Raw genomic sequence first — 25553 nt, forward strand, 5'->3', positions numbered from 1 at the left:
CTGGAATATGACCAACATACAACCATTACAGATTATTTGTAAAGTACATATTAATATGAGATAATATGTACCATATGTGTACATCAAAACAGCAAACTATACAATAAAAAAGTACAGCATGTCATTTAACATATATATCATGTGCATGTATGCCTATGAAAAGAAAACACTGAAGGAAGGAGCACATACCAAAAAATTATTTAAGTTCCTTTTTGGCTTATTTTTTTTAATTAAAAGTAAAGAAGGGAACACTTTGCTGTGTGGGAAACTTTACAGAGCGTTCTTCAAAGATACAAGGTGTTGAGGCAGACAAAGAAGAAGACACAAAATCAGCAGCTGTGTCCCAAAGGTCCACATCGCATCCAGGTAGGAGATGTAAAGAAAAGCAAGCAAAAGGCATGGCTGTGGGTGTCCCAAGATCAGCTATAATCTCAGGCTAACAAATAAAAGGCAGGGACAGTGGTGCTTGTGCTAATATGTATACTAAAGGCATGTGGGTCCTGGATGAAGCATTAAAGGGCAGGAAAGATTTAAGTGGGAGCAAGAAGGGAGATGGAAGTGTGAATGGAGACAGGTATTAATAAGTGCACCTATCTACCTGGAAGTTTTCTCATTATCTCATTCTATAAAATCCCAAGGGAGATCCTAAGCAATGACAGTCATTTTGGGAGCTTTAGTTTCAAGTGTCCGACCCTCTGGCTCCCCACCATCTGGCCAAGTGCTTGGGGTGAGTGGGGAGGATTACCCAATAGGATCTGGTTGGTTAGCCTGCAGCAGATTTGATAATACTCAAGTGGCTGATAACAGGAACCTAGCTCTGGATTTTCAAAGATTAATATTTTTACATTGGAATTGACACTCCATCCCTACAAATTTTGCTTTTTAAAAGGGAGTAAGACAAACAAACACTGGTAACCCGCCATTACACTGAAAAGTTCAATGGCAATAATGACCGAATTTCAGCTTGTCATAACTTTCCAGTGCACAGCACTGCCTACCACCTAACTAGCCAACTCCAGGACCAGATCACACACAGGCATAAACACAGAGAAAGAATCTTCATCTCAACTTTAAGAGCTCAGGAAGAACTAGTATGTGCCAAACGTCTAACTGGACAAGGCACAGGTTTCACACATTGTCTCTCGGCCTTCACAACCAGCAAGGCAAGGATTAGTCTTAGAAAGGGCCACTCGGTGTGGAAATGGCAGAATCAATTCACACTCAGCTCTTTCCAGCTCCAAGCCTGTCATCTTTCCATTTAGACTCCATTGAGACTAAACTCAAATGCAGACTTAAACATACCTTTAGTATCACTTAAAAAAATCCAATCCATTTTTTCCTCAAATAGTTTTACAATATAATTCATATTCATATATAATGCAAAACATTCAATTTTAAAATCTAAAGCATATTCTCCAGCCCCAATGAAGTTAACCAGTTATGATTTAGCAAAATAATGTTTTACAAAGCCCACAAATAAGTCAACTTGATTACAAGTTTTTTTAAATGATTGCAAATCTAAAATATTAAACACTCAACATTTTTCAATATGAATAGCTCAAATTGAGATATGAACATCAACACTGATGTTTTTTTACTTCTCAGTGAGAACTAATGTAGTCTGTGTTTTAAAATATATTACCCTATTCCTCTCTATGCCTTTTCTTCTCCCCTTCCACTCACTCTCCCTTCCCCACAAAGAAAGATCCTGCTTCTACAGTTAATTGCAAAACAGCTAATTTATTCTGTGATCCATAAACCACAAAATAGGGGTGCCTGAGTGGTTAAGCATCTGACTCTTGATTTCGGCTCAGGTCATGATCTCATGGTTGTGGGATTGAGTCCCATGTCCAGCTCTACACTAGGCATAGAGCCTGCTCAGGATTCTCTTTCCCTCTGCCCTCCCCTCTGCCACCAAAAAAATTAAAAATAAAAAATATAAACCCAAAATAAAAAAGGCTAGGATCTACTGACAAGTCTAATCTCCACTGTCCTGAGACAGAAACCTCCCTAGAAATTTTAAACCAGGTATGTCAAGTACACTAGAGTTACTTTGCCCAAACCACCTGAAAAGTTTTTCATACTAAAATGATTTAATTTCTTAAGCACTCTTTAAATGACTAAGAGTGATACTGTCAAACACACACTATAGACATTTAGAATATCACTGCCAAACCACAGCACATTAATTCACACAGGAGACACCAAATGATATTTGTTACGGAGTAAAGCGCAATTCAAGACAAAAGACAATGTCTTCTCTTTAGACAAACCAAAGGAGAACTTTAGTAACTAACTTTTTAAAAATTTAAGAAACAAGTTTAAGGGTTCAAATTTGGAGATGGAGAAAAGGGAAATGCCTATGGGGTTTTTTTTTTTAATTTTTTAAGAGCAGAGAAAGAGGCTTTATTTATTTTTTAATATGGTTTATTAAAGTAATACATAAATGAGGGAAAACAGTATAAAAGTAATTTTTTAAATAGGGAAAATTGGTCAACCCTACCATCCAAAGATCTTCAAGACTTTTCCACATTCACAAACCCATTAAAGGGCCCTACAACCTGCACATAGAGCCTTAAATGTGTCAAACAGTTACATAAGGCATATTTTGAAGAGAAACCATAAATGCAATTACAGCATGCATACTACACTATAACGTGTTTTTCAACTTAACAGTAAATAGAAGACATCCTTCCACATCACCCCACTCAGTCTCACCCTATACAAAGCTGCTCATTATTCCATTGTATGGGTGACCAAGTTTTCCACCAAGCTCCTTTTGAGGTAAATATTTGGTTTCCCCACTTTTTTCTATTAACCAATATTGCAGTGAATATCCATGTAATAAAACTTGCTGCCTTTATACAATTATTTTCTTCACATAAGTTTCTAGAACTAGATTTTCTAGGTCAGAGAGCTGGCATGTTTTACATTAACACATTGAAAGGCTTCCCTCCAGAAAAGTTGTCCCCTTTATTCTTCCAACACTGTATAAGCCTATTCATTTCCCCGTCACCCTTACCAACACCTCAAACCACAAGGAAAAACAAATTATATTAGCATCGAGTAAGCCCTTACCATGTGCCAGGCACCATCTTAAAGGCTTTATGTGTATTCTGATAGCCCTATGGAGGTAGGGGCCCACATACACTTTATACCTGCTTCACTAATAGGAAACTAATGCCTAGAGATGTTGAGTAACTTGCCAAGGTCCTACCACTTGTCAAACAGGCTGCTGGGTTTTGAACCCAATTCACCCACTGCCAAAACACACACCAGAACAATTAAATTTCTCAAAAAGATCAAGATCCTCTTCACTCATTCTAAATGGAACCTAGCCATCTCTTTCCCCAGCAAAACCTACTGAAAACTCTGACTTCAAGAAAAACAGAAAGACGGCTGGGATCAGGAGAACCGAATTCAAGGTTGAGTTCAGCCACTTTATAGGTTGCTGCTGTGTGAGTTTGGGAAGACTGCTTAACCTGAATCTCTTTCTTTGGCTGAAAGCTGCACATATCTACCATCTCTACCCTAACTGTTGTAAAGCCCGAAAGGAACATCCATTCCTTCATAACTACTTGCTGAGCCCTTTCCCTATACAAAGGGACCATCCTACCTCTGAGGGTCTAGGAAAAGATGAACAGCAACTCAGAAAACCAACACACCTATGTTAGAGAGCATGTGAGCATGAATGAGTCACTGGGGTCACAGGGAAAGGAAACACAGCGTTCCACAAAAAAGAGCAGCTATTCAAAAAGATAAAAGAAACAACACCAGGGAAAATACATGCTATCATATAAACAGAATATCCTCTAAGTAAATGTTCATTTTAGTTAGTTCCATTTTTTTACAAAGGCATATACAAAGAATAGAAGGGAATCAAATCATGGGTGTTGCATCAAACACATTTTTATTATTTTCTTTTTCCAAACTTTACAGAGTATTATTTAACATTTATAATTCTTAGAATATTTTAATTGCTATGAAAACAGATGAAAGTGATTAGTTCTGACTGAAATAATGTATGTAAAAGTGGGAAACTCTAAAACCCCCATGAATGGTATTATTGTCAGAGCATGAAATAATCTAGCATTCTGCATAATAGCATTACAGTGCAGTAGCCCAATTTATTTTTACACTGCCGCTTGGTTTCCGGCTCACCTGATAATGTATGTTAGTCATTTCTTTAGAGTATTTTTCTTTTTTAAAGAAATGCATGCATGTGGGAAAATGGCCCAACAGTACAAAAGGGTCTCTAGTAAAATGTAAGACTGTCCTCTATTCCAGACCCCCACCTTCCTCCCAAAGGCAATCACGGCATATATACATATACATATATACACACACACACATACACTGATATATACTTCCAAAGATACTCACTGCATATATACCTTTTTCATTTAATAATATTCTTGGAAGTTTTTCCTTAAGAGCACATATAAACTGACCTCATTCTTTTAACACCTGCAGATCACACTCTTATATAGATGCACCAGTATCCTATTTAATTCAGACTATGCGCTATAAAAATGCCTGACTGGGGCACCTGGGTGGCTTAGTCAGTTAAGCATCTGACTCTTGATCTCAGCTCAGGTCTTGATCTCAGGGTTATTGAGTTTGAGTTCAAGCCCCGTACTGGTCTGTACTGAGCATGAAGCCTACTTAAAAAAAAAAAAAAAAAAAAAAAAACCTGACAATGTTATTAAACATTATTTATGTAACTATTTTTCCTTACATTTTGATTTTTTCATACTAGCAAATTTTACATCTAAGTTTTTCAGCAAGGCCCATCAGGCCCACCAGTACCTTCCCACACACAGGTCTCTGGGCTCCTTCCCCAGTACTTCCTGTTTCCAGCCACACCCAGGCTGCATACAGTTTCCCAAATATTCCATGCACTGCTCATGCTGTTGCTTTAGCTGCAACCCATTGCACCTTCGTTTGGTTAATTCTTACTCAATCCCTTCAAGAGAGGGCTTAAGTGTAACCTTTCAGAAAAAAGGCTCTCCCACCCCTCTGGGCAGAGGAAATGTTCCTTTGCTTAGCCTCCACCACAGTCTAGGGTTTGCACTTAACCTCCTGGAGATGAATCTGTATGTGTCAGCCCTGACCACTAGCTTTTAAATTTCTCCAGAAAAGAAATCATTTTATTAAGCCTTGTGCCTGCCAGAGCTTAACATAATATCTGGCACATTAAACATATTTAATACTGTTGAATCAAGCTAGAATGAATAAGGAAATTCCTGAACACCTGTTAAGTGCCAAGCCCTATTTTAGATGTACTACACAAACATTATTTCTCCCTGAACACAATGATACCCAATTTACAGATAAAGAAACCAAGGCCCTGAAGTTAAACTTGTCCAAAGGCAATAAGGAAGGGCTGAAACTTGAAGCCAAGTCTATTTTACTCCAGAATCATTCATTTTTCCATTATGCTGTTGGCCACAAGTTCTGATACCAAAAGTTCAGTGAGGAGATGGAATATGCAGTCCTGAAGGGCAGGACATCTTCATAACTCTTGTGAGTAATCCAAGGGCACAAGAGTCCTCCCAAAGAGGTCAGCCAAACGCAATCTAGAATTCAGGACTAAAATGGCAGAAAACAGTAAGGAAGTTAGGAACAAGCAAATCTTATTATCTACAGCATCCACAAATGTGCACGTAGCACATCCCAGCAGAGTCTTTCGGGAGCCATTCAAAATAAAGAGGACAAGCCGACTTAAGCAGCTGTGATATCCCTGCTTAATCCCACCAGCTCGCTCTCCCAGTGAGCACTGTCTGTCACAGTACATGTTTTTCTTCCCACCCCCAACTCCACAGTATCCACAGCCCTCATACCACTTGCTAAAACTGATCTTTGGGCCTGTACCTGTAAAAGATTTAAAAGCAGACCAATTCTGCACAGGCAGAGCCACCCACCCTTGTCTGTGGCGCAGCAGTAGGTGAGGGGCAGGGCAGAGGGCAGCACTACAGGAACAGGTACTAGGATGCTGTAAACCTGCCAGGCAACCTACAGCCGGATATGGACTCTCATCTGCAAGGTGAGCAAAGTAAGAATGGCTGCTCCCGTCCTACAGCCTTTCAGAGTATGAAATCAGACCATCTAAGAATAACCACCTAGCACAGAGCCTGGCACCTATTCCGTGACTAAACAAACCAACCAGGGAACAAACCGATCCCCTCCTGTCTTCTCCACCAAGGCAGGGATAAGGAAAGGCGGTGGGAAAGCCATGTAACTAACACAGGAAGTTGTAATGGCATTTAGCAAAGGTGGGAACACAAGAGGAAGCTGTTCCTTCCTCCCACACATGAGAAAAATGAACCCTTCAGCAGCAAGCAGTTAATGAACCCAAACCTTACTCATTAGGAAAGACAAAGCAGCAAAAATTGTCCCAAGGGTAAACAGACACCAATACAAAAGACACACCGGCTGAAAACAGAAACCAAAAAACCCTTTCTCTCCTATTATAAGTCACAACCAAACAAAAATGCCTCCTAACTCTTTAGGAAAGGTGGAATGCAGTGGTTAACATTGTAAAGAAATGCACTGCAGCCCCTCAGTACACTGTGGAGTGGAAGTAGTAGGCACTTAAGGTGTGATGAATGAAGCACATACCCAGTTTTGACTCTCCCTCCCAAGATTAAGGGAGTAAGACTGGGTTTAGGCCTAGGTGTTCTGACCCTATGTCTCTCATTTCCCAAACAACCTTCAAAAGTATTCACATTCCAAAGTCACAGAAAACAAGCTCAGGTAAGCTGGGTACCATGCCAGGGTCATGCTGAGACTAAGTCACAGTCAGGTCACACTGAGTTGGGACCCAAACCCAGTCTGTCTGGCTTCAAAGCCTTCACTCATCCCAACAGATATGACTCAGGGGATGGGCAAAATGAATTGAAGGGGGTCAAAAGGTACAAACTTCCAGTTATAAAATAAATAAGTCCTGGGGACTAATATACAGCATGGTGACTATAGTTAACAATACTGTACTGTATACTTGAAAGTCATGGGTATGAGGGGGAGGGGGGAGATGGGCATGGAGGAGGGCACTTGGGGGGATGAACACTGAGTGTTATATGGAAATCAACTTGACAATAAACTACTTGTAAAAAAAAATTAGAATAGATCTTAAAAGTTCTCATCACAAGGAAAAGAAGTGTAGCTATGTGTGGTGATGGATGTTAACTAACTAGACTCACTGTGGTATGACTCCACAATGCATACAAATATTGAGTCATGTTGTATACACAAAACTAATATAATACTGCATATCAACTGTATCTCAACAGAAAGAAAAAAGACATAAATGACAGAGAGAAAAGAGGGAGGGGTTAGGCCAGGGTCATGACCAATAACAAATGGTCTGATGACCAGTTAGTTGGTTGACAGGGTTTAAAGCCCAGATTTCAAAGAACTGAGTACTTTTCAACAACTTTTTTTCTAGCTTTATTGAAATATTATTGACATATATACATAAGTTTAAGGTACATAACTGTGATATGATACACATAGATATGGTAAAGTCGTTACCACAATAAATTTAGTTAGTTAACACCTCCATTCTTGCATAGGACTATGACTTCTTTATGTGTGTGGTGATAACATTTAAGATCCACCTTCTTAACAATTTTAAAATATGTCACCATGCTGTACAGTAGGTCCCCATTCAGGGACTTTCTGATCTGAGACCACCCAGACCGTTCCCAGGCAAACCAAAAGCCCCAAAGCATTATTCCTCACTATCCACATGGCCAGGTTCCTTCCTCTTTTTCATAAGCAAGGAAAATACTCATAATCTAATTTCCCTATAAATCTCTTGCCAAAAGTCCACTTAAAGGGCAAAAACAAACCTAATATTGGGGGCTTGCTACTTTTGAGCATTAATCCAAAATACTAAATAACTAAAAAACAGCTTTAGCAAAATTAAATATGAACGTATCCAAGTTCTTAGAAACAATTTTTTGAGGTGTCAGTTCTTACTAGAGATCAACTTCATACTAAGGTGTTATCGAAAGCCCCCCTGAAAGAAGTGAAGTTAAAAGACAGCCTAGGCCACACACACACCTAGGCCAATCATTCTCAATGGTACGATCCTCTTGTGACCTGCCTGGCTCAATCCAGGATCCCAAGATCTTACTATATAAATGCAAACTGCCAACTCACTCCAAACCAGCTGAAAGAAACAGGCAGGGCCTGGAAAGGGCCCTTCAGAATAAGGGCAACACTACACACTTAAGGACTAAGGTTTATAGGAGGAAGGGCTCATCCCCTCCTACACAAGTGTACCCTGAAGACTTCAACGAGTTCTGACAGGGAGGATGGGAAGTGCTTCAGGAACCAAATCTCCAACTGGCTACTAGGAATTTCCAAATGGGAATCCCAGAGGGGCCCTAAACCCTGTCCCTCCCCGCCTCAGAGAGGCCTCTGTTATGGGTATCATTGTGCACACTTCGATGCCAAGCCTGCAAACAGCCTTGCCCTCTACCTTTAGTCAGCTGCCAAGCAGCCCTTTCTGTTCTGGAAGAAGCTTCCACTCTGCTGCAAAAAGCATCTCCCATGAGCACCGTTGTGTTCTCATTCCCTCTGTTGTAAACACAAAATAGCACAGTACTATCCAGCTGAGTTCAAACCTTGGCTGACCCAGGTTACTTTGAGCCCCTTTCCTTCTCTGCAAAATCAGGGTGAGGACAACCAGACCCTATGAAGTGTTCTGCAACAATGACATGAGCTAATGTATCCTAAATGCACAATAAAAGGTAGTTCTCTTCCTCCCACTAACGCAGGCCCCGAACATCATCTCTCACCTGACCTACTTCAAAAGCCTCATAACAGAGAGCCTGCCACCCATCTGTCCCCGATCCAGTCTCTCCTCCACACCACTGCCGCCAAAGCTTTTCTCCAACACACAGCTCTGATTACATCATCTCCCTCCTTTCAAACTTTTGACAGCTATCACTTGCTTTACAGGATCAAGTCCACACTTCTTAGCCTAGCACGCAAGGCCTTTTGCAATCTGGCTCTTTCCTCCCTGCCACTGTACCCAAATGCCAAGCACCATCTGTTCTAGTAACAATACTCTAAACATGACTTGTATTTTCACGCCTCCCTGCCTCTGCCGGTCATGCTCCCATCACGGAGAGCCCCTCACCCTCTTCCCCAGTTGGCAAAGTGCAATGCATCCTTCACCCCCTCCCTGAAGCCTTCCCCAGCCACCAGCTCCTCAGCTGCTTCCTCCTCCTCTCATGCCTCTTCCTTCCTTCCCCCACCTCCACCTTCCTTCTCTACTCTGGCTCCACGCCTGCCTTCTTATAGTTGTACTATGTATGCCCTTGTCTCCCGAGACTGAGGCACAGAGCTGGACCGCAACCTCAGAAGGGTACAATGGCAGCCCTCAAAAAGCATTTGTTGGAAAAATTATTGCAAGACTTCCACCAAATTAAAACAGTTTCTAATTTGTCAAACAGTTAACACCTTCATGGTAACTTCTTACTTCTAAAACTCATAAGGATATTATATTCCTTGAGCTAGCTAAGATTGCTCTTAATGAAAAGAGCAAAAAACCACTGTGAAGATGAAATGTCTTTATATATTCCATCTGCTTAGAATCACTATCCTTCTAGAAATGATATTTTCTCTGTTTTCCATGATGGGAAAGGGAAATCACACTCTCTGATTCTTCCTGGCCTGACTTTCAGTATATGGAACTGGACAGCTTAAGGAGTCCCTCTTACTTAAGCAAAACATTTCAGAAAGGAAGGGATAAACAAAACTGTTATTTAATGATAGGGAAAAAAGTGTATGAAGCTCAAGTGCACCCGACCTGAGTGCCCTTAGGGAATCAGGTTCATTCTCAGAGAACAGGTGCCACCTGGGCAGAGAGCAGTGTGAGCCCTGGTCTTCCTGGGACTTGCTCTTGCACAAGCCATTAACAAATCCATATGTCCCAAGACTCAGAGAGAGCTTATTGGAAGAAAACGCTTCTTGGTTTACCCAAAATGCCAAGGAGTCAAAGCCCATAAATGTCTATTTAAGCTGCCTCCAAAACGTGTTCCTTGCCTTCTTCCCATTTGAAAGTTAAGATATATTAACTGTCTCTTTACATGAGTCTTTAACAAGGCACAAGCCGGGAAGGAGAATCACCCCTCCTCCCCACTGTGAGGCTCTGAGGCCCTTCAGGTAGTCAGGGAAGCATGACCCTTCTCTGCAGGAAGGCTGTTCTCCTGTTTTGGAAACAGCCATGTTCATAAACACACACGTATGACTTGAGTGTGGTGCTACAGGCTTGCTTCATCTGAGGAAAAGAAAGTGTGTTATTCTACACCACACTCGGGCAACACTCTACAGGAATCTGCAGAGCTTCTCATGTTCTCAGAGACCTTAGTAAATAAATGGATTTTTAAAATAATGATTTTCATTAAAACCAGATAGTTTGTTAGCAACAGCCTCATGCCAATAACAAAATATCCTTTTTTCTCTGGTTCCTTCTCTATAAATTACCACCTAAAAATATCCCACTTGTTTGTTCAAAACATCTCGTATAAACATCTAATTGTTTTGATATAAACAACCAACTTATAAAGGTTATCTTAAAATCAGGGTCTTATCTAGACTTCTATAACAAGTACCTTACAATTAGCAATTTTTTAACTTGCTAAAAAATCAGAATAAGCAAAAACTTCCTTTAAATTACTGATCCAGAAAGCTGAGCTTAAAAATATGGTTAAGAGGAAAAGAAGGAAAAAGAGAATGTGTTTTTGGCACCTCTAAGCCAAGCACAGTGCTAAGCATATTATATAGGTTCTCACCTTCATCTTGGCATGAAGCCTATGAAACAGGATTACTGCCCCATTTTACAGACAAAGAGACAGAGGTCAAGTGAACTGTCCAGAATCACACAAAAAACCACAGTTCACCTGACTTCAGAGATCATCCTTTTTTCACTATACCCTATGGATTTGTATTTTTAAATGAGGAGGAGAAAAAAGTGCTATGTCTATCTTTAGTATACTATCACAGTTACAGAGTGCTTACTGTCCAAGGCACCTTATTATTCATAAGCAAATGTCAATATATAGAACAGTATCCCTACCCTCTAAGGGATTAAGTACAAGAATATGCTGGGAACTACCTATGATAGCTACCATTCTTCCCACAAAGCTACTTTATATATGCCATACTATTCTTCATTAAGACACACAAAATGTCTGAGTTTAATTTTTCCCAGACATACAAGCACTTGGAAGGATATCAAGGGAAAAAACTTAAATATCAAATTAAGTTAGCAAAGTCAGCTATAATAGGAACTTTTATTTACATGTCTGAGTTTCCAAGACACTGTACATATAAAATTATTACCCTGAGGGTATACTTAGATTTATGGCTGTACCTGAAATTAGCATAAGCATTTATCAGAAAGATTTTGTTAAAATTTATCCAATAGAGGCAGAATTAATGCATATTCCTAAATTAATGGAATAAATCTTTGGAGAACAGTGTTTTACAATTACAACTCAGATACCTTGTCATTCTGAATAAAATCCAACCACCAAAATGTTTAACACTCAAGCCATTTTAACCAACAGGCTCTTATTATCTTAAGATACACTGAAAACTTTTATTCATTTAACCAGGCCAACTATTCAGAATACAACCATGTTTCCAACCACAACTGGAATCAATTAAACTTGCATCCACTTGTTATACTAATAAAATTAATTTCCAAACAAGCTCTAAGCCATTATAGATATATAGATATATAGATATATGGCCTACTTAATGAATTGCTAAATTAAAATGGCTGTTCTCAAATCATAGGGAGGAGAAAAGCATAGTCTAGGACTATTCTTGCCCAAAATATTTAACCTGAATTTAAACCATGCCTTGAGATCTAACCTCTAAATTATAGGAAATACAGAGGGCAAAGGACAAGGTAAACACCACCACAAGGAAACAAATTCAGATATGGGACATCCTACAAGTTCTCTTCTAAAAGTCAGGAGGGAGAGGGAGGGGGTAGTGAAACAGCATTTTTCTACATTTAAAATGACTAAAGGTGGGGAGCACCTGGGTGGCTCAGTTGGTTAAGTGCCCAACTCTTGGTTTCAGCTCAGGTCATCTCATGCTCATGAGATCAAGGTCTACACGGGGCTCCACACTGACAGCAGGGAGCCTGCTTGGGATTCTCTGCCCAAGGATTCCCTATTCATGTGATTGCGCTCACGCATTCTCGCGCTCGCTCTCTCTCAAAATAAAAATAAACTTAAAAAAAAAAAAAGACCAACAGGACAAAATCAACAAAAACCCACAGTATTACATGTAAACCCTGACTGAATCCCAGTTCCAAGAAAACAGAAATGGTGACTAACACCATTTAAGGGACAATTAAAGGACATTAGGTTAGGGTGGCTCAGTCAGGTGAGCGTCAGGCTCTTGATAACAGCTCAGGTCATGATCTTGCAATTCATGGGTTCCAGACCTGCACCGAGCTTTGCGCTGACAGTGTGGAGGCTGCTCCGAATTCTCTCTCCCTCTCTCTGTGTTCCTCCCCCACTTGCTCTCACTCTCTCTCAAAATAAATGAACTTAAAAAATAAATAAATAAAACTTAAAAAAAAAATGACTTTAAGAAATCACTGTTGAGGCGCCTGGGTCACTCAGACGATTAAGCATCTGACTTCAGCTCAGGTCATGATCTCACGGTTCATGAGTTCAAGCCCACATCAGGCTCTGTGCTGACAGTTCAGAGCCTGAAGCCTTGCTTTGGATTCTGTGCCCTCCCCCCTTTCTGCTCCTCCCCCACTCATACTCTCTCTCTTAAAAATAAATAAAACATTAATAAAAAAAAAAAGAAATCACAGTTAATTTTATGAAAAGTGGTAATGAGGTGGTGGGGTTTTTTTTAAGTCCTTAGGTAGAAATGCATAACCAAAGTTCGTCAGGTGAAATTTTTTTTTTAATTTTTTTTTTAATGTTTTATTTATTTCTAAGAGAGAGAGAGAGAGACAGCGTGAGCAGGGGAGGGTCAGAGAGAGAGGCAGTCACATCACAGACTGAAACAGGCACCAGGCTCTGAGCTGGCAGTCAGCACAGAGCCCGACGCGGGGCCTGAACCCACGAACCGCGAGATCATGACCTAAGCGAAAGTCGGACGCTTAACCGACTAAGCCACCCAGGTGCCCCTCGTCAGGTGAAATTATATGATGTCTGGGATTTGGTTTAAAGTTATTTCAGCATATTAAACAACACGACATTGTTCCCTGGCAAAGATGCAAAAAAAAAAAAAAAATTCTACAAATCAGTGCATTTGGGAATGCTTAAAACTGTTTCCCTCAAAGGAGATTTACAATAAATATTTAAAATAATGGTGCTCAAAAGTCCTGAAGTTAAAAAGAAAATTACTGGGGCCATTTGGTGACTCAGTCAGTTAAATATTAGACTCTTGATTTTGGCTCAGGTCATGATCTCATAGTTGGTGAGATCGAGCCCCATTGTGGTCTCTGCACTAATAGCATGGAGTCTGCCTGGAATTCTCTATCCCCTCTCTCTCTGCCCCTCCCCGCTCTAGTTCTCTCCCTGTCTCTCTCTCAAATGAGTAAATAAATGTTAGGGGGGGAAAAAAGGAAAAATACCTGTTTTACTTTGGTTAACTCCGATCTTCCCACGTATTTGAACACAGAACCTTTTTTCAGTGCATAACATCTACTAATTTTCCAAGAATTGTTTTTCCATGGAACCTCCTTTGGGAATTGCTGCTCTAGCTAGCTAAATCACTCCAAGGTAAGGCTCCCTTAAGTCACATGCATGCTCAAAGAACCCTGAATAATTAAAAAATTCACATACTCCAATAATAAAATAATTGTAAATAATAAATAAGTCACAATTTTATCTATTTGCAACTTAAGAGCCTCTCACTTTTTCTGTCTTCTGCATCCATAAATAAGTATATGTTGACTCTTTAAATTAAGATGTTTTAATTTCTAAATCAAACTCTAATTTTTTTTAATGTTTATTTATTTTTGAGAGAGAGGGAGAGCAATAGAAAACATGAATTGGGGAGGGTCAGAGAGAGAGGGAAACAAAGGATCCAAAGCAGGCTTCATGCTGACAGCAGAAAGCCCAATGCAGGGCTTGAATTCACAAACCATGAGATCATGACCTGAGCTGAAGTCTGACACTTGACCTACTGAGCCACCAAGGCACCCCTAAATCAAACTCTTTCTATAATACAAAATTGCCACTACAAAATTTCCCTCAAGTGGAGTTAAATTTTTCTTATTCAAACCTATTTCTTTTTGAAATCTACAATGGAAGAGATTTCAAATTCTTAAGTTGCCAAACCACATCTAGTTTTTTTCACTTTCAAAACTTCCCTACAATATTTCTTTTTTAAGTTTTTATTATTTATTTTGAGAATGAGTGAAAGTGTACACATGGTGGGGGTAGAGGCAGAGAGAGAGAGGGAGAGAGAGAATCCCAAGTAGGCTTCTTGCTGTCAGCACAGAGCCCAATATGTGGCTTGATATCATAAACCATGATGAGATCATGACATGAGCCAAAATCAAGAGTCAGCCACTTAAGCAACTGAGCCATTCAGGAATCCTGCCCTGAGATATTTCAAAGGCTCCTCAAAACCTCTTCAATGACTCCTCAAAATAAGTTACTGGTTTCACAGTAACAAAACACAAACCAAACCAAAACAAAACCTGAAATCAAAACTCTGTGACAGTCTTTCAGATAGTTCTTAAGGGCTTTTTAACCGTTTACCTCAAAGTCCACCAGATTTCCATCTTTCTGCACCAAAAGTGGTCCCATTCTTATAAATGGATCTTTTGAGTACTTGAACAATTAGATCCCGAGACAGAGTCACCTTACCACAAATTCTATCTACTCCATGGCTAAAAGTTGAAAAGGTAAGCTTTCAACTAATATATGCAGTTCATTTAAGAAAAAAATGTGTCCTATTCCATTTAAGAGCCTCAATACTTAAAAAAAACTCTTTGGAAATATACTTAAAAGAAGACAAAAATGGCTAACAAAGAAATTTGAGCTAGTAGTCACTGCTATAAGGAAACAATAAAATTTGATGTATCCCTTGCATCTAGGAGGCAATTTAAACCATTCAAAAGCCTTTCATACACATTCTGTCATTTGACCTTCAAAACCCTGGAGAGATGTCTGTTTTCCATCATGATAGCATATATCTAACATGGCTCAACTTGAAAGCCAACAACTTGTCAACCTTCAATTATCCTTACCATGGAGAGAATAACGGCATATGCAACTTGACTCAGCTGAACCATGGAGAGGCCATCACCTCCTGCTTCCCAAAGGGGACGCTCAGGCCAAATCCTACCATAGGAGTTCCCCCATGATTTTGTTTGGTGCTACTTGCAGACAGCTAACTGTCCACAGGCTTTTAGGTCGTCATACAACACATCCTCCAGGCTTGGTCTTTACTCCACACGAGACCGAACTCTCCTTTGAACTGACTGCACCTGCCTAGGATCGTCTAGTGATGTTTCTACAGCATCAGCCTGGGGACCTCTCCATTTTTACCCATGTCAGTGTTTCCACATGAAAGAAGAACAATGTTTAATTGTGGACAACACATGTGAGGACAGACAAAAAAACCTCTAGAATAAAAACGTCCTGGGTTTGGACCCTGGAGCCTCCTGTCTTGGCCATGTGCATTCCTTACCCTAAGATCCCTTACATGTATATAGAGCACTCCACCTCCTAAGGCTACTGAGGAGGGGAAGAGAGAGAAGACCCCCCCCACCACAGTAACTGGGTTCTCTGCCTGCCTCCCACTTCTCCCAGGAAAGGGAAACAAGCAATTTAAAAAATGGACACAGGCAAGGCAGAACTCCAACCATCAAGAAGCCTATAACCTATAGGCAAAGTAAGCAGGCCAACAACTTAATAATAAAAGGCAAAAAGAGAAAAAAAGCCATTGTAATTGTTCAAATAATGTGCTAAGGGATTAAACAGAAGCAACCGTGTAAATGCAGAAGGCAGAGATCGGAAAAATATTAATAAAGAAGCAGTACTTACTTGAGCTAGGCCTTGAAGGACAATGAAAATGTAGTGGGGGGTGGGGAGAACAGCCTCCCCAGAGGCAAAATTGTTAGAAAGTATGTGACAGTTATGGATGGGCCACTAGCTGAAGTGTCATTAGCAGAGACACAGAGAAGACAACTGGGTCTGGAAAATAAAGTTATGAGCCAGATCATGGAGAATCTTGAAAGCTATGAATAAAAAGGGAATAGCCATGGCTCTCACCTGTCCTTAAATAGGTTGTGTCATCAGCTACAAGTAACAAAAATTACAGAACTACAAGTGGAACAAAAACATGGTCTCAAAACTTTTTAGATCATGCAGCCCTAAAAGTAAAAAAATTAAACATGTACCCCCAACATGTTATAAGTTGCATATAATTTATGCATAATTAAAACACTAGAGTTATGAATTACAGGTGTATACTAATGTAGTATGTACATTATAAAACATCCATTAAAAGCTTTTTAAAGGATGAGAATGATTCAAATAGCATTCTCAAGCTTTTTTTTTTTTAATATATTTTGTATTTATTTCTAGGGGGGGGAGAGAGAGAGAGAGAGAGAGAGAGAGAGACAGCGTGAGCAGGGGAGGGTCAGAGAGAGAGGGAGATACAGACTCTGAAATAGGTTCCAGGCTCTGAGCTGGCAGTCAGCAAAGAGCCCGACGCGGGGCTCGAACCCACGAACCCCAAGATCATGACCTAAGCAAAAGTCGGACTGACTAAGCCACCCAGGCGCCCCTCTCAAGCTTATTTTTATTAATACAAATCCATAAACAATTTTGGTACCAATTTACTATTTTGATTTAAAAGTCATTTCCAGGGTGCCTGAGTAGCTCAGTTGGTTGTGCTGGACTCTTGATTTTGGCTCAGGTCATGATCTCACCATTGGGGAGTTCAAGCCCAGCATCGGATCCTGCTTGAGATTCTCTTTCCTTCCCTCTCTCTCGTCTCTCCCTCCGCCCCTTCACCATTCCATCTGCCTCTTTCTCAAAAATAAATAAGCAAACTCTAAAAGCCATTTTCTAATCTCACAATAAAACATTTTCTTGTTCCTATATCCTTACATTATTATTAAACTTTCTTTGCAAGTATCTTTTTAAGCCACTTGCCCATTTTGTGGGAGTCGGTTTACTTAAAAATAGATAACATACTCCATAAACCCACTTACACATATAAAGTGCACCAAAGGGAAGAATAAGAATGAAAGTACCATTGGTATTTCCACCAGGTTATAAAATGCCCACTCATCCCTCATGTAACCTAAGTTACAGGAGACTTTCAGATATACCAAATAGTGTCAGTCCATCTATTAAATATTAGTAAAGCTTTTTCCTTTCTGGATAAAGTTCTAATATTTTTTCCTTTCCATACTGGATGATCTAGCACACTCCACTTGGAGAGAACTGTCTCAAACAATAATAATAATAATAAATAATTCTTCTCACATAAGAAGTTCTGAGTCATAGTGGTTTTAGGGTTAGTTGATTCAGCAGCTGAAAAAAGTCACTGTGTTCTTAGGCACCATCCATCTTTGTACTCTGTGATCCTCACAGTATCAACTTGTTCTATTTTGCTGACCACGTTTGGTTCCTAATATGGTGGTATTACCAAAAGGTGTCACATAAATACTCATTAACCAGTCACTAGCAACAGGTATGATATTACTAAAGTTGACTTAATCAAGATTCACTCTCTCAGGCAAAGGATACACCCAACCTACCTTGAAGTGAATGCCCAATGGAAAACTAATCAAAAGCAAGATGATACCAAGTAATATGGAAATTATTATAGCAGTGGCCCTCATAAAGAATCACATACCCCCCAGAGCGTGGGGGGGGGGGGAGGGAACCACCCAGCTGAGCCCAGCTCCAACTTCTGAATCCTGACCAACTGAATAGTAGTCGGTTTAAGCCACAAGAAGGAAAGAACAGGATGGGGAGTACAGTGGTTTAGCCATCCCAGGTAGAACACTCTATGCATGCAGGATAATGGGGGAAGAAGAAACTATACTGTTTCATTGCTACAGATTTTTTTTTTAATTCAAACATCTAGTTCAGAGTAAGCAAGCACTCAATAAACATTAATAACTGATGTTACAAACCCCCAAGTAATTTAGAATAAAGCATGGCAAAGAAAAGGGAGTATAATGGGATACATGATAATAATGACCAATTCCCTACTTTTTTGCAGTAATTCACTATCCTGTGACACAAGAGCCTATATATGCAGCAATTCAAATCCCTACAGAATGTGGAAAAGTCTCAGACTGTGGGGTGTACATCACAGGAGCATTAAAAATGTTCTTACCCTCTGACACATTGGTATGTTGTTATGACCAGCAATACCACTTTTGGAAACATATCCTACATTAAACAGCTAGCTCTTTTTGTTTAGCCAGCTCCCTCCCTCTTCCATTAACAATAACCTCCTTCTTTGTGGGACACTTTGTCTCCCCACAGTCCCATCTTGTGGGTCTAAATGGAGACTGCCAACCGTAACTCTCCTTTGACTGGCATCAGGCCAATCTGAGTTCTCTCCAGGGTTTTCCCAAATTGGAACTAAAAGCAAAGAGTCAGTTTCTTGATGATGGGAGGTTTTGAAGCTACCAGCAGCCAGGTGCCCCTATGTGGGGCAGTGTGCTGGGCCCTGTAATTTAATGAGGAGTAAATCACACCTGAGCCAAAGGGCTCTGATAGCCTAAGAGATATTTATTTTCAACCACACACCTAAATGTCCAAATGGACTGGCTAAATGAATTATGACAATGTAGGTAATGGATTTACCAAACAGCCATTAAAACAGTGCCAAAGAATTTACTGATATGACCGAGGCAGGGGGGTGGGGGGTGGAAGCACATTATATAAGTATATACTGTACTCTAAACTGCACAAATATATGTACCCTTGTATGTCAAATCTTTTTCACATTTCTTCAAAAGCACATGTAATAAGGATCCTGTTTTTGCATGAGTATGTATGCATGAAAAGAACATAGTCAAGTATTTCTCAGAGACTGCCCTACCCCCACCTGGACTCACAGAGGTAATAAGCCACTGTTCATGATAGGCAAGTAACCCTAGGTGTGCTGGGGTGGGGCAGGAAAGGTGGTGAGTCACTGTGGCTCCGGGCTATATGACTGAACATACTAGGTTCACATCTACATACAACTGTAGCCAGAAGATTTTTACTAATGAATTCCTTTCCAGTAGTGGCAAAAAATCTGTGCTAAAATCCAGGGACTATGCCATTCCTCTGCAACAATCTTCTTGTCCTTGACATTCTTGCCTATGGGACTCTTCTTTCCAGAATATTCTTCTTGATTACACACACCTGCAAGAGCCCTTAAAGACAACATCTACAGTAGAAGAGTAAACCCTATCAACACCACAGCCTAGCCAAACCAGAACCCCTTTCACTCTCCACAAGATACTTCCTGATAGCCTTCTTTATCAAAAGTCTTCCCCTATCATTCAAAACCCAGTCTCCTGATAATAAAAAACCAGAAGCTATTCTTCTGCTTTGCTGCTCTTGTCCCCTTCTAGTACACGGATAATAAAGTCTCGCAACTTCACTAGCAAATACGGCTTCGTAATGCTTTCTCTACTCACATACATGGAAGTGGCAGCCCTAAAGGTCAGACAATCAGTACTTACTGGTACACACTCTTTTTTGAGGTTTAAACCCCACTGCTTAATTTTCTGAAGAGGCAGCCTTCTGAGAATAAGTTTAAAAAGCTAAAGATGGACAGGTTGCTCAGACATAAAAGAGCCTATAGCTTAGCACATAATTTTATTTTAGAACCTTTTAAAGAAAATCCATACCAGCTTCCAGATGAGTGTCAAGTTGCACTCAATGCTCTGAAACAGGCAAGCAGAATACAGTACAAACATTTAGAGTCACGGTGAAAATGGGTCACCTGCAGCCTATTACTTACTTCTTTACCATTAAACCAATAGCATAGGGGAAGAATTTATGTAGCACAAAAGGAGCTGCAAAATTAGACTTATCCAGACATCAGTAGAAAGAGCCCAAAAACGATGACACCAAAAAAGGGACATTTATCCAGGCTATATTATTCCGCTGAGAGATACCAAGATGAAAGGCAAATGATATGTTCATATTTTTAAAAAGACATACATATTTGAGAATTGATTTCCTTAAGAATGCTGTCTGGGTTACTAGTCTGGATTATAAATCACACTAGACCCTGAAGCCTACTTAATAAAAGTTGAAAATAAACAAATGATTAATTTGAGGTATGTGAATTTCTGAAACTCTCTTGGGGAGAAAGTTTTATTACCATTATTACTGATCTGTTTTTAATCTCTGACATCAAAGCATAGATATTAACCCTGAGGTTCTGAAACCAGAATAACCCATAAATGAAATACTGTGAGAAATTGCCACACATTAACATTAGTCTGTTTGTCAAGTTTTGGCCAATTCTCACGTGACTCCCTAAACAAAAGGGGTGGAGTGGAGGGGGAGAATAAGAAAACCTAGGTTCAAGTTCAACTCCACCATAAATAGATGACATCTAGCAAAGTGATCTAACTTGCTCAGCCTCAGTTTACTAACTGGAGAATTAAGGGTCAAAATTATTTAAGTAAAGCCCTTTGCAAACCCCAAAGCACGGTGTTACTATTATAGCACAGGTTTCACAACGCCTATATTTCTCAAACTCTTGGAGAACTTTAGGGTTGAAACATAATCCCATTTTAGAGATGATAATGATGAGAAAATCAAGGCCCAGAAAGGTGTTAGAGCCTTGCACAAAAACACGTTTGTAAACTGGTTGGGAGTTGGTTCTAATTTTCCACCACTGAAAAACACATTTAAAAGACAGTCAAACAGGGGCACCTGGGTGGCTCAGTCAATTAAGAGTCCGACTCTTGATATGGGCTTAGGCATGGTCTCCCAGGTCTGTTCATGAGTTCGAGCCCCGCAGCAGGCATCAGACGCCATGCTAACAGTGTAGAACCTGCTCGGGATTCTCTCTCTCTTCTCTCTCTCTCTCTGTGCACCTCCTCTGCGTGCTCTCCCTCTCCCAAAATAAAAAAACTTTAAAAAAAAAAACTTTTAAACACAAAGACAAAGCTATTCTAGAGATTAAAACAAATCTCTCCCCATCAATACACACACACACACACACACACACACACACACACACAAATACATCCTCTGCTTCATTTTGCCTTTGTAAACTTTACTCCTATAACAAGTTAAACTAAACTTTCCATCAGAAAGATAAAAATAGGGGCACCTGGGTGGCTCAGTTGGTTAAGCATCCGACTTCAGCTCGGGTCATGATCTCAGGGTTTGTGGGTTCAAGCCCCGCATCGGGCTCTGTGCTGACAGCTCAGAACCTGGAGCCTGCTTCGGATTCTGTGTCTTCCTTTCTCTCTGACCTTCCCCTGCTCATGCTGTCTCTCTCTCTCAGAAATAAATAAAACATTAAAAAATTAAAAAAAAAAAGAAAGATAAAAATAAAGCCATTTCTATGACTGTGAGTCTCACAGACAACTTTCAACCCAACCTACACAAAACCTTTACAATTGGGTTAGAAATGCCTGGAAGAAACATTGACATAACATTATAACGTCCACCTAAGCTGGCAGGCATCATCATAATATGGATTATAGTTATACCAGCCCAGAGATACTGGTTTTAATGTTCCCTGGGAGATAAAGAATTAATTAGCAATTCTGAAGGGGCTGTTGCCTAAAAAACGAACAATTTAACCAAAGCAATTTCATTCTTCAAAATTGTGCCCTCAATCACCCAGTATCAAAAACCCACTATGGCACCAAATAAATTGAGTGTGCTGAAAGAGACAAAATGTTCTTTTTTCTACAGGCTCTTATGGGAAGCAGAAAAGGGCTGACTATGAATCAGTTATGCTTTAGTTCCACAATGGACATAAATTATAATTTGGACATTCTGGTGGTTAAACCAGGAAAGCAGGAAAAACATTGCTTTCAACTCCCAGCAAAAGTTAACTTTGTGGCATCATAGCTGAAAGACAGGGTCATGAAAAAGTAACCTTAGGTTTATTTCTGGACTTTCCTGCTCCACTAAAATGGATGACACTATTTCCCATCCCTTATTGTCAAATCACAACAGTCCGGAAGCCTGGACCAAGTTCACTTGGCAGGTAACAGGAGCAAGGCTAGGAGGAAGTCCTGAAGGATGTCAGATACCACATTTCCTTTACTCCTGCATACTTTTCATCTCTGTACCACCGGGATATATTTACCATGAGTTCTGACCGACACCCACCAAACATTCTGGCTGACAAACTCTGCAGAAACTAGCATACTCTCAGGAAGGTCCCTCCTGAGATCTTTAAGTAGATTAGACGAGTAAAACATTCAGACTACTCCTATAATGACCATCTCTCTGGCACTCACAAAGTCTCTCATTTCCAGCAATCAAGAAGCAGCTGTTAAAATCCAGGAATCTTCTAGTAGCAGATCTAAAATACTTCCAAGCTGGCCAGAGGAGCTTCACAACTGCTGCTTCTCCTTTCCCCCTCCCCCGTCCCAGAGTGCCAGCCTGGCAGCAATAAAGATGACCCAGGAAGGGGGAAAGGAAAAAAAAAAACCAGAGTAACGGATCTGGTTAATGTAGAAATGCAGACTACCCTCATTTCCACTACAGAGAAATACCAACTTTCTGTACTAGCTAACCAGGTTTCCCCTTTCCTCTCCCATCTCCACCCCCTCCAAACATTAACTTCTGCAGTCTGGTGGTCTGGTATTTCCAGAGTTAGTGACCTCAGCAGTCCTAAAGCCTTTCTCAAAGATCCTAAACAAGGCACTTCCTTTCAGTGCCAGAGTCGAGGCCCATCCACGGTTAGATTCAGCTTGCCTTTACCTTGTAACCCTCCCTGACGGCACTGCTCCTAGGGTCAAGTTCAAGATGAAGGTGCCCTCCTATCCTCCCCTAGTTGACTCCAGCTGTGACAGCGCTACCGTTACGAGGCTCATCACCGGAGGCATAGTGATGTAGGGCTGTCAAGAGTGGGCTAGAAGGGAAGACTGTGGCGAGCCCAGGGTCCTCTAAGCTCCTGGGCCACGGCGCGGTATTTCTACCTGGGCACCGCCGCATTTCCTCCAGGAGCCTTACACAATAAGTCAAGTAAGTTTCGAGACTGCCGATCCTGAGACCTTTCTGTCTGCAAATACGCCACACAATGCCTAGGGCTTCCTTCCTCGCCAGCTGTTCCGGATAGCTGCCGCGCCAAGGCGGGGAGCCCCCCAAACTCCCAGCGCTGAGCGCCCGACCCCCAAAGTCTTCCAGTAAGACGTGAGCCTTGCCATAAGTCCCCCCAAAAGTGACCACTCTCCACCATCCAAGAACAGAGGGATTCACAATCTTGATACAATCACCGTCTTCTCAGCTCCGCCTCAATGTCTAATCTTACCCTCTCTTCCCAAAAGAACGTGGATATGCTAATCGCGGTGTTTTGGAAAGGAAGCAATGGACTTTCAGCTCAGACTGGGGCAATATCAGACACCCCCCCGTCCCCACCTCCGGCTTAAGTTCACCCGGCAACTTCGCTACTCGCGCTCCCCTACACTCCGGGGGGCGCCCTGGACTCCGCGGTGCCAGGCGCGCTTCCCCTCCGCCTCCCCTGCCCCAGGTATCAGGCGCAGCCCGAGCCCTTGCCAAGCCCGCAGGCTACAGTGGAGGCGGGAAAGGGGGCGAGGAGGCGCGCCGCGCGGAGGTGGTCCCGAAACTCTAGCGTGCTGCCGCGCGTTCCCGGTTGCCCCCGCACCTCAGTTCTGCCGGGGGCGACTCGGTCCGGCTCAGAGGGCACCGCGAAGGGAAGGCGCCGACTTTCCAGAGCCGGCAGGACCAAGGCCCGGGGCGCCCAACATGTCCAAGCCTATCCCCGGAAAGCTCCCGGGTGTGCCCAGCCAGGGAGGGGGTGGGGAAGAGAGGCTCCAGAAACTTTCCCACATGCCTTTCCACTCTCCCCATCTCCCTCTCCTCCTCCGCGGGACCCTCTCCTCCCCTCAGCACCGCTGCAGCTGGCGGTGCCCGGGACGCAGGGAGGCCGGCGGCGGCGCCAGGGCGGCGGGAGTTACCTGCCGGGAAAGTTTCCAGCTCCTCGGCGCGGTTCCCTACCCTAGGGCCGGGCCTCGGGGCGCGGCCAGCTCGGCGGTCCGCGGCTGCCTCTCCTCTGGCTCCCGACGCGGCCACTGCGCCCGCAGCTGCCACAGCGAAGGCTGCGTTCCGGCCCGTCCCCCCCGCCCAGCCTCGCTCGGCCCACACCCGGGCCTCATTGGCAGCGCGAATCCCCGCCCTTGCGCGTGTTCCCGAAGGCACCTTCCTCTCGCGCGCCCGCCCGGGCCGCGCCTCCCGCGCCCCTCCCCGCCCGGGGCTGCGGCGGCTCCCGGGACCCGCTGAGGCGCAGCGCGCCAACTTTCCGCCGGGCGCGGGCGCAGCGCCTCCCCGCCCCACCTCTCCGGGTCCGGTCTCCAGCGCCCCGCGAGGGGGCTAGTCTCCTGAGGCTGCGCCTGGGCCCCTCTGGGCCTGAATCAAGATGAGTCGTCGTTCTCAACCTCTTTAAAATCAGTGAAGTGACGAGGCGTCCGCTTCTTGCAGCGTTTTGAAAACCGCCGAAAACGACATATGGGAGCAATTAACTAAGTGAAGTTTTGGTGGATGCTTCACGGTGACTTTTGTGGCTTTCTTGAATTCTCTCTGCCTCACTTAACACACACACACACACACACACACACACACACACACTCAAACACTCACTTTCTGAGGCAAGAATGAGCTAAGGGAGATGGAAGGTGTAAGGGGCATCTCCCCTGCTGTCTTTTTCTTTCCCAAAAACGAACTAGGGACGTTCTGGGACGGGTGATTGCCTGGGGGTGCCCAGGGTCCGCAGCCCCCTCCTACCGCTGCTGCAGCCTCCTCCAACCGCTGCTACATCCACGGAGGCCCAACACCATATTTCTGTCGGTGGGAGGAGGGAGGGAGAGAGGAGAAACAAAGATGTTATTATTATTTCGGTTGGTAGCAGTAAATTAAATTCCCGAGTTCCCAAAATGTTTTTGTCATTTCCCAGCAGAGCGAAAGGCAGGATAGGGCCTACGGATTCCGGGGTCCTGGATTCTGCCAGCACCCAGCAGGAATCCGAGCAGTCGATTCAAGCCAGGCGCGGGGGGCAGGGTGGGGGGGGAGCTCAGCCCACTCCACACCCCAAGCCCTTTGGACCAGCCTTGGTCACAGAAAGATCAACTAGGACTGCTGCTGCCTTGTGTGGCCTGCGGAAACTGTGCCCAGGTCACCCTAACGGTGTGTCTGGAGCTGGGAATACAGAAGTTGCTATAAATGGATTTATTGGCAACCCCTAACCTTGCTGTGGTAAACCCGCCTTTAAAAACTGTGTTTTAAACAAGTTCCCTATAAAAATTTCAACCTCATGCAGAGCGTCCCAGTATAAAGATACCTCCAGAGATGGGTGACCATATT

General features: G+C 42.3%; 1 protein-coding gene across 1 annotated transcript in view; it reads right to left on the bottom strand.

Moving 5' to 3' along the window:
• The window catches only part of TANC1 (tetratricopeptide repeat, ankyrin repeat and coiled-coil containing 1), a 243775-nt gene extending 219527 nt beyond the window's left edge, over positions 1–24248 (bottom strand). The window contains exon 1 of the mRNA XM_039237550.1: positions 24155–24248. The gene's annotated coding sequence lies outside the window, so the exon portion shown is untranslated. The remainder of the gene's footprint in view (positions 1–24154) is intronic.
• Positions 24249–25553: the final 1305 nt, after the last annotated feature.

This window comes from Hyaena hyaena, unplaced genomic scaffold (genome assembly GCF_003009895.1).
Source record: "Hyaena hyaena isolate Hyena2069 unplaced genomic scaffold, ASM300989v1 scaffold_126, whole genome shotgun sequence".
NCBI lineage: Eukaryota > Metazoa > Chordata > Mammalia > Carnivora > Hyaenidae > Hyaena > Hyaena hyaena.